The 8,018-nt window shown below is 39.7% G+C and overlaps 1 long non-coding RNA gene across 1 annotated transcript; it reads right to left on the bottom strand.

Moving 5' to 3' along the window:
• Positions 1 to 5,812: 5,812 nt before the first annotated feature.
• On the bottom strand, positions 5,813 to 7,783 carry LOC134442108 (uncharacterized). The gene is made up of 3 exons (XR_010033301.1): positions 7,676 to 7,783; positions 6,650 to 6,730; positions 5,813 to 6,000 (listed from the first exon to the last, which is right to left on the bottom strand). It is a non-coding gene; the product is annotated as an uncharacterized LOC134442108 (long non-coding RNA).
• Between the last annotated feature and the right edge of the window lie 235 nt (positions 7,784 to 8,018).

Genomic DNA, 8,018 nt, shown 5'->3' with positions numbered 1-8,018 from the left:
GTCCAATGCTTCTTTGGTCTAATGAGGCTAAGCAGTTTCCACAGTTACACATAGTGGAAGGGCATGAAGTTTAGTCTGTTATTCAGCCTCAGACACAGGGAGTCTGGGTCTGAATCTGGATTGCTGGGTCTTCCAACAACATTGTAACCCAAAGCATACATTTAGATTAGTTCAGAGGTTCTTCAAGGACACTAAAACCATGATATTGGAATGACCCGCTCATAGTCCAGTCCTCAATCCCACTGAGAGTCTGTGGTTAATGTCTATGCTCAGCATCCATGCGATTTGGACCAGCTAGAACACTTTGCAGTGAAGAAATGGGCCAAAATCCCTAGTGGGGCATGTGCCAACCTAAGTAGCAACTTGTCAGTTTTGGTACATAAATGGTGCCATATTGACTATTAATGATCAGGGGGCTAATAATTTTGTCCTCGTCATTTTTGCCCTTTTTTGTTTAAACTCATCGTAACAATAGAAAAATCCAAATTCAACTCATTGAACATTATCTTCATCAGTGTATTTGTTTCCAGAATAACAGAAATGGTGAATAATGGTCATTCATACTGAGAAATCAAGAGAAATGTCTAATTTCAGGAGGGGGGCTAATAATATCGTCCTCAACTGTATTTAGGTATTATTTTTGTGTGTGTGTGAGTGTGTGTGTGTGTGGGGGGGGCGTTTGCAATGCAACATGGATTATCGAAACTGTACACTTGATTTGGGCAGCCGTGGCCTAGTGGTTAGAGAGTTGGTCTTTCTATCTAGGGGTTGCGGGCTCGGATCCCCCCTGACCTCTCCCTACATCTCCATCCATGGCTTAAATGCCCTTGAGCAAGGCACCTAACCCCACATTGTTCCAGGGACTGTAACCAATACCCTGAAAAAATAATAGTTGTAAGTCACTTTGAATAAATGAAAGCGTCAGCTAAGTGCAATGTAATGTAATGTAATGTAATGTAATGATTTCTTACGTGGATACGTCTTTGTTTGGTATAATTACATACTGCAATTTCTACTAATTGTGTATTTAGTAATTTATTTGTTTGTTATTATTTAGGTATTATTTAGGCTATTTGTTAAGCACTGGTGGGGGGGGGGGGTTGGTGCAACGTGGATTATTGAAACTGAAGACTTGATTTCTTATGTGGATACTTCTTCGTTTGGTAAAATTACACACTACAATGTCTACAATAGTCTAATTATTTATTTACTTATTTGTTTGTTTGTTCATCCAGGTAGGTAGGCTATTAGGTAGCCTATTATTTAGGTAGGCCTATTATTTAGGCTATTTGATAAGCACTGGTGGGGGGGGGGGATTACCGAAACTGAAGACTTGATTTCTTGTATGAAGATAAAGAAGGGGCGGCAATGCAACGTGAATTATCGAAACTGAAGACTTGACTTTTTTTGGAAGGAACATAGCTGTCCGACTCTTGATGGACCTGTCAAGCTTCCAGGAAAATGTGAGAAAAAGCAGAGTCAGTGTAGTTCAAGAGAAGCAAACATTACATCTGAGGCGCTAGTAACAATATGGTCAAGCCAGCCGCCACTATCTGAAGCGTTAAGTAGGCTAATGTATGAACATGGTCAAGCCAGCCGTCATTCCCAGCCGCCGCTATCTGAAGCGTTATAGTAACGTTGTATGAGTATGGTCAAGCCAGCCGCCATTCCCAGCCGCCGCTATTCAAGCGTTACTAACGTTATATGAATATGGTCAAGCCAGCCGTCACTCCCAGCCGCCACTCCCCCACCCGCCGTTCAGGTAAATAACTTCACTTTTACACCATTCAAGTATTTGGCTGAAAGTAGACAACGTCGTAGGCTACAAAACACATGAAACCCGTAGTAATAGTATATGCGCGCACGTTGTTTTTAAACTGAAAGGCGGATGAACGAAAGGCGGCTGCCTTAACCGCAGTCATGTCTGTAACCCTTCCTCAACAAAAGATAATTTTCGCTATCCAACCTCAGTGTACATGTCTTGCTTTGTCCTGTATTTTGTCTAATGTCTGTGAGAATGACTGCAGCCATGGCAAAGATAATTTTCTGTTTCATGTGTAACAGTCAAGCATATTTGTTTTTATCTCATCTTATTCCCACCCTCCTTAGGTGTGTGGAGTATACTTCCCTGACGGCAGACCAACGCAGGAACACCCATATCCCATAATATGGGATATGAATATAGTGTAAGTTTACATGTATTTAACAAATAACTTCAGTGCTTTTTTCTTAATTACCTTAACCATATGTTGTTAAAGTACTTTGGAGCGATTTGCCTCCAGTCGTTAGACTCTCTCCCATCTGCCACTACTTTTTAATCTAGGCTAAAAAAAAAAAAAAAACTTCGTTCTTGACTCTTAGTTGTTATGCTTTCTCTCCTTAAGGCACTGCTTTTATGTACCTAAATTGCCTTTCAACACTTGTGTCTTATTATTCCATGCAAGAGTCTACATCTGCTAATTGTAATATAATGCAATGTGAAGTGACATTTAAAGTGTTCTGTAGGACAGTGGCGTTGTAATTAACTGTTTTAAAAGCTGTTGGTGTTTTTTGTTCCTTCTCATATTTATTCTCAGAAAGCACCATCATGTGGAAGACCACCCACAAAGATGAGATGTCTCCAGCCCCCAACAGAGAGACCATGTGATGAGCCTCCTGTGACAAATTCTGATACCGAAGTAGGGCATAGCTTGGAGGATAGTCTGTCTCCACACCAATGTGATGTTGGCACTCAGTGGCCAGAGCGTAGTGATCATGATTATTGTTCGATGAAGTCAACAAAAGATGCAAGCACACAAACAGATCCTACACCATCACTGTCAGCTCATGACATGGATGATAAAGTGTCAACATTTTACATTGGACTAGACATCATCAGCTTTTGGCAACTTTTGAACACCATCATTGGCTTTCTTCCACAGTCGAAGACGTTCAAATTAACAGTCCATGAACAGCTACTGCTGGTCCTAATGAGGCTTCGGCTTGGCTTAATGTTCACAGATTTGGGATCAGCAGAACTACAGCCTGTGATATGTTCGCAATGTGGAGAGCAACACTTTCCCAAGGGAAAATCTTTTTTTTCACAATTGGAGATGTTCTTCCTCCAGGAGTGACATTGGCTATTCCAGCACTTACACGTGGATGTACACAACTATCAGAACATGAAGTCACAAGAACCCGCCGTCTCGCCAATGTCCGAATTCATGTTGAACGTGCAATAAGAAGGTTAAAATGCTTCAAAATTTTGAGTAATGTAATTCCAGGTTGTTTAAAACATGTTGATGACATTTTGACTATTTGTGCAGGCCTGTGTAACCTTCTTGAAATCTTACAAACATGTTTGGCATACACTACACTTGTCCCTGTCTGTAGGCCTACATGTCAGCATCATCTTCCAACTTGTCAGCGATAATATGCCCAAGATATTTTGTACTGCTTGACACACAGTGATTGCCCTGACAGGTAAAACGTTGGAAAGACTTCCTGAACACAACACTTTTTTTGCATTGTACTGTATTTTTTTGCATTGTACTGTAGGCCTACATCAAACTCAACCCCAGAGCACACATTAAGAAGTTGCTGAAACTCAACAGTGCCGGGGGACATGGGCCTAATAACCAGATCATCAAATGGTTGAAAACGGTGCATGGGTTTTATTGTCTGTGTCTAAATCTCGTCATACATCCAGTGTGTTTTGTTTTTTTAACAGACGTGTTTTCACAATGACACTCTGAGAATTTACTTTTGAACAAAGTGTCTTGTGTATAAAATGGTGTGCAGACAGCCGGAGTGTGTGTGTTGCGTAAAGGAGCAAGTGCTTTGCAAAGATACCAGCTGAAAGTGTAATGCTTGACTTTTGATTAAGGTAAAGCAGCATGTGTTTAAGTTATAGTACCAACAACTGAACAATATGCTACTTTGGTTTAAGCATCGGCCTATTGTGTTTAAGCAGTAGCCTAGGCAAAAACTGTAACAAAGTAAAAACAAAACAAAGAAAATATAACTGGCGAATGAATTAAGAACCTGAATTTTCACCAGCATTTGACCGGTTGTTAATTTAAAACCAGGCATGCATATATATCTATATCTATCTTTAGAAAATAGGCCTACGTTAACAACAGGGAATCTTTATCTTTTCAGGTCAAGGTGGCCTAAGGTGCTGGGGGAAACTCTCTCTCTAGGCTAGGCCTAATCAGAAAGCAAGGTGTGTGTGTGTGTGTGTTTTTTTTTTTTAAACCTGTCATTAAAGGGACACTGCAAGATTTATAGTTGTTTATTTCCAGAATTCATGCTACTCATTCACTAATGTTACCTTTTTCATGAATACTTACCACCACCATCAAATTCTAAGTATTCATTATGACTGGAAAAATTGCACTTTTCATACATACAAAGGGGGATCTCCTCCATCATGGTCTGCCATTTTGAATTTCCAGAAATAGCCATTTTTAGCTGCAAAAATGACTGTACTTGGGCCATAACAGAAAATCTGAGTTTATTATTTAGTAAACTTTCATGAAATATACTTTCATCAAATTTGGCAATAGGCAACCCAGTTACAATGAGCAGTATAGTTGCAGTACCCTTTTTGACCATTTCCTGCAGTGTCCCTCTAACTGATAAAATAAAGCCTTGTTGGCCTCAACATGTCGTTAATTTCACCATGTAAATCGTGCCTTGCAAGAACTGATATTTTGAGGCAGTGTTAAGACAGTGGGTTGCACCAGCTGATTGCTTAGGCTACTTAACCACAGCCCTTTTAGAAGACATCACCTCCCGTCCTCTCCTTGTGGTAGCGTCTCCAGCAATAAGTAAGGATTTGGCGCCCCTTAGTGGCAAGCTGTGCACCCAGCGATGAACAAACAGACAGACTGCAAAACTCAGACAATCGCATATTATGTGGCAGAGGTAATGATAAAATGATGTCTGGTATAGTCAGGAGGTAATGAAAAAAAGCCAGTATAACATTTCCCAATCAATATAAGGGGGATAATGATTAATTAAATTGAATGTGTGACAGTGGCACCAGCTCTCTGTTAAGACTGGACACCACAGGTCAGCTCCTGTGTCTATTCCACAACACACTACAGCAAGATTTTACATTACATTACATTTCACTTAGCTGACGCTTTCATTTGTTCAAAGCGACTTACAACTATTATTTTTCAGGATATTGGTTACAGTCCCTGGAGCAATGTGGGGTTAGGTGCCTTGCTCAAGGGCACTTCAGCCATGGATGGAGGTGTAGGGAGAGGTCGTGGGGGATTCGAACCGGCAACCCCTAGATTGAAAGACCAACTCTCTAACCACTAGGCCATGGCTGCCCAGATTTCTCACAAAGAGCTGCATTGAAATGACATTAAGAACATTAGTAATTAATAACAAGTTGCCTAGTAAAAACACACCAGCAAGAGTCATTTAGTGTATTGAGCACAAGTAGCTAGGTTGTTTTTCAGTTCAGCACATATAAAAAACACCATCGAGTAAGCACACAGTATTGAACTATATTAAATTCACTATCTGTATGCATTTTAATAACTGTGTAAATAAACAATTCAAAACCGCTAAGGTTAATTCATTTTCCTTTAGCACTTAAGCCTACAGTATACAGTATGTCATACCTTTGTCAGGTGCACTGATTCTCATTGATATGATGAGATTAGATAAAACTTTATTGTCTGTTACACCCATGAAACAGAAAATTGTCTTTGGCGTGGCTTCAGTGATTCTCACAGACATTAGACAAGGCTTGACCAAAAAAAAAAAAAAAGACGACCACACAATATTCATGCTGCAGCTGGACAGTTCATATCTTGTTCAGTATGGTCACAGCTGAGGGGATGAAGGATTTCTTGAAAGATGATAGATATATACATATAACTGAACCAAGTGTTTCTGCACCGTATTGAACAATAATCCTCTCCACATTAATCCAAGTCTCTCTGTTGGGGGCTGGAGACATCTCCTCTTCGGGGGTGGTCTTCCACATGATAGTGCTTTCTGAGAATAAATATAAGAAGGAACAAAAAACACCAACAGCTTTTAAAACAGTTAATTACAAGGCCACTGTCCTACAGAACACTTTAAATCTCACTTCACATTGCCTTATATTACAATTAGCAGATGTAGACTCTTGCATGGAATAATAAGACACAAGTGTTGAAAGGCAATTTAGGTACATAAAAGCAGTGCCTTAAGGAGAGAAAGCATAACAACTAAGAGTCAAGAACTAAGTTAAGAAAATGTGTGTTTGTGTTTTCTTTTTAAGCCTAGATTAAAAAGTAGTGGCAGATGGGAGAGTCTCTAACGTCTGGAGGCAAATCGCTCCAAAAGTACTTTAACAACATATGAAGAGTTCAGATGCAAAACCCCCTAACTCCATTTCTGAAGACCTGTACGTCTATATTTTTAGAGAACCCTGTTGTTGGTTTGATTTACATTCATGTACTTGATAATACATATAAAAAGTTATATTACATAAATACAATTTAAAAAAATATGCAATTTTGATAGCTTTGTATTAAATAAAAATGAATTAAGATTATTTTCTGAAAAGGCACTTAGGGGAATTTGCATCTGAACTCTTCATATGGTTAAGGTAATTACGAAAAAAAGCACTAAGTTATTTGTTATATACATGTAAACTTACACTATATTCATATCCCATATTAAATATGGGATATGGCTGTTCCTGCGTTGGTCTGCCGTCAGGGAAGTATACTCCACACACCTAAGGAGGGTGGGAATAAGATGAGATAAAAACAAATATGCTTGACTGTTACACATGAAACAGAAAATTATCTTTGCCATGGCTGCAGTCATTCTCACAGACATTAGACAAAATACAGGACAAAGCAAGACATGTACACTGAGGTTGGATAGCGAAAATTATCTTTTGTTGAGTAAGGGTTACAGACATGGGTGTAATTTTCAGTCTGGGTGTTGGGGGACATGTCCATAGGCCTACCACTTTTGAGATTAACCTAGCTTGTCCCCGCCACTTTATTTCCAATAAAATGCCAAACATTATTACAAATACAAACATGGTGGTCGATTTATGAGATGAAAATAAAATTGGGCTAGGTTATGGACAAAACAAAAGCTACCAAAACCTAGCCTGACTTATTGAAGTCAGTCACGACCTGGCTAGCTTTGCCAAAACTCCGCTAGCATAACAAAAGAATTAGCTAAATTGCCAGGGTCACATTTCCATTTCAAAGGGCACACATACACAAATAATCGTAAATAATCACACAAATGTACCATGGCACACAGCACAGATAACCATGGGGCTCATGGTGCTACCAAAACCTAGCCTGACTTCTTATTAAAGTCAGTGTAACCTGGCTAGCCTTGCCAAAACTCCGCTAGCATAACAAAAGAATTAGCTAAGTTGCCAGGGTCACATTTTCATTTCAAAGGGCACACACATACACAAATAATCGAAAATAAGCACACAAATGTACCATGACACACAGAAAAGATAACCATGGGGCTCATGGTGCTCTTCCCACTCCTGGGGAAACTTAGGTATTAATGAAAGAATGCTAAATAATCGTAACTAGCGTTAGCTAGCCAAGCTAAATAATTGTTGCCACCAGTTTATGTTACATAGACACTGGCTTACAATAGGCCTACTTAACTACACTAACCACCTAGAAATAAAAATACATACCATTGAATACTTGTTTGGGGGCAAAGTCCTTTCGGTGTACGTTTTTAATCCATATCTTGCGAATGTCTTCATCCTCAGCACGGCCGGTAAGGGGATGGAGACTCCCAACTGAGATCGCTCCCGGACGTGCGGTCCCAGGTGTTTCTATCACTCCCGGACGTGCGGTCCCACCCGATTATATTTCACGTATTATCATATACTGCCACATACAAGCAATTTAGGGTTAGGGTTAGGGTTAGGTTTAGGGTTAGGGTTAGGTTTAGGGTTAAGGTTAGGGTTAGGGTTAGAAACAAAAAACTAACATCAACAAGATAACTGGCTCCGTCATATGGCGGTGGTACCG

This window comes from Engraulis encrasicolus, unplaced genomic scaffold, assembly GCF_034702125.1.
Source record: "Engraulis encrasicolus isolate BLACKSEA-1 unplaced genomic scaffold, IST_EnEncr_1.0 scaffold_1159_np1212, whole genome shotgun sequence".
Taxonomy (NCBI): domain Eukaryota; kingdom Metazoa; phylum Chordata; class Actinopteri; order Clupeiformes; family Engraulidae; genus Engraulis; species Engraulis encrasicolus.
The sequence above is the reverse complement of the archived record's forward strand: the minus strand, read 5'-3'. Positions and strand labels throughout refer to the sequence as shown.